Genomic DNA, 2,416 nt, shown 5'->3' on the forward strand with positions numbered 1-2,416 from the left:
ATGCTGATAAGAAGTTATAAAGTGAAAGTGAAAGGAGAATACAGAGGATACACCGATCAAACCTGCAGATTATATAGAGAGGAGGAAACATTTGCTGAAAATTACTAGTAAAGGAACACTGGATGTAGAATTGTATTGCTGTAATATAAATATAAATGTATCCCCCGATTGGATGGCATGTGGGGGGATTTACTAAAACTGGAGCGCTCAGAATCTGGTGCAGCTGTGCATGGGAGCCAATCAGCTTCTAACTTCAGATGGTTCAGTGAAGCTTTGGCAATAAGTCCCCAGTCACGCTGGATGTGAATTGCCATGTGATTTGTGTGCCATGTGACTTGTAAAACGAATTCCAAGTCGCACCCTATTGTCTGCAATTAGAGCGGTCATATCCGGGCAGTTCTGACTTTGTTGATTTTCTACCAATTTCTACAGTAATACATGCACTACTTTTGGTGCGATTTGCATATAGATCTGTGTCAGATGTCTTGCAAATCGCACCTGAAATCGGCAGGTCACCCGACTTTGAAATCGTGCGACTTACAGTGAAGTTCAAAGTCAGGTTTGGTGTGACCGGAGTAAAAAACCTGGAGGCTAATTGATTTCTGTGCACAGCTGCACCAGACTTTGCACTCTCCAGTTTTAGTAAATTCCCCCTCCCCCCCCCCCATAGATTGTAGACGCCATATGTATCATGTACAGGATTTATTTCTAATTTAAAGCTAAACTCCAGGATGAGCAAATATTGTTTAACCTCTTAAAGTGGAGCTCCACCCAAAAGGGAAAGTTCTGCTTTAAGCCTTTGTCCCCCGCTCCCCATTAAGGATTGGTACCTTTGGGGAGCAGGGGGGAGTGGGTACCCGAATGTGACAGGTACCCGCTCCCACTTCCGCTGCAATCGCCTAGGCGATCGGAAGCAGAGGTCGTCCTCCCCACTCCCTTCCCGTAATCTTCTGGGACACATGACAGGTCCCAGAAGACTACAGGGCCATTCACAAAGCGCAGCGCTTCTCGCACATGTGCAGTGGGCACCCGGCTGTGAAACCGCAAGCTGTCATATCCAGGTGCCCACACTAAAGATGCCAGCGCCAGGGAGAGAAGACAGCTGGTGAGACCAGCAGTGGTGAGGACACCACCGGACCGAGGGACAGGTAAGTGGCTGTATTTTAAAAGTCAGCAGCTACAGTATTTGTAGCTTCCCACTTTTTTTTTCAGGTGGAACTCCGCTTTAAGCTCTGGAAGATTTTACCTCCTTCATGACCAGGCAATTTCTTGCTATTCGGCATCGCACTACTTTAACTGCCAACTGCGCAGCCATGCAACACTGTATGCAAACAAAATGTATATAATGTTTTCACACAAATAGAGCTTTCTTTTGGTAGTATTTGATCACGTCTGGTTTTATTTTGTTTTTATATAAATGAAAAAAGACCCAAAATGTAAAAAAAAAACAATATTTTTTACCTTCTGCTATAACACATATCCAATGAAAAAATTTAAATATTAAATTTATTCATAAATGTATTCTGCTACATGTCTTTGGTAACAAAATACCTCAATAAGTGTATATTAATTGGTTTACATCAAAGTTATAGCGTCAACAAATGGTGATATATATACTGAAATTTATTTATTTATTTTTTGTCTATACTAGTAATGGCGGTGATCAGCGACTCATATGTTGGACTATGATAGTGCTGCAGCCAATCTGACACTTTGTGGGAACGGATGAACTGCCGTTGATACTAACACAGGGAACTATACACTGTCACTGTACGAATGATTGGCTGGGACCCACTGATTGGCTTGTGCTGTAGCAAATGACAGCCAGGGCAACGCATGAGCGCACGCCCCCTAACCAGAAATACCGGATCATGTTCATGATCCAGTGCAGCAGTCCCGTACCGTTTCAGTAGATGTACAGTGTGCGGTCCATAAGCTGTTAAATACATTCATCATATGTAATCTTCCTTGAATCTCGGTGTGTGTTGTGTATCTCTTCCAGATCTGTGCAGTAATCCAGTGTGAGACTTTCCCTCTGTGCCGGAGCTTCCTGTAATACAAACCGCTCACTGCTGCTCTTCCTGCTTGTGCAGGGTGACTGGTCTTGTCTCCGCCCCCTCCTGTAGTTTTTTTGCAGGCAGTCTGTAGTGGGTGGAGCCTCTTGGATTCCCTCCCAACTCTCACCTCTGCACAGGCTATGTACAGCACAGTGATGATGTCACTGTGAGTTTTACAAGGTAACATCTAGGTTTGCAAAAGCATTCTGTGCACATAAAGTGGATTAATATCCTTTCTGGCTATTAAGGAGTACATTTCAATGAAAGGTTTTGTTCTATGCCCGGGGTTCTTCTTTACATGCAGTTTTAGCCTTTTTATTACTATTTGTTTTGCATGAACTCTGCTGATCTCCTGCAGC

This window comes from Staurois parvus, unplaced genomic scaffold, assembly GCF_062004578.1.
Source record: "Staurois parvus isolate SC_StPar_1 unplaced genomic scaffold, SC_StPar_1.0 ptg001284l, whole genome shotgun sequence".
NCBI lineage: Eukaryota > Metazoa > Chordata > Amphibia > Anura > Ranidae > Staurois > Staurois parvus.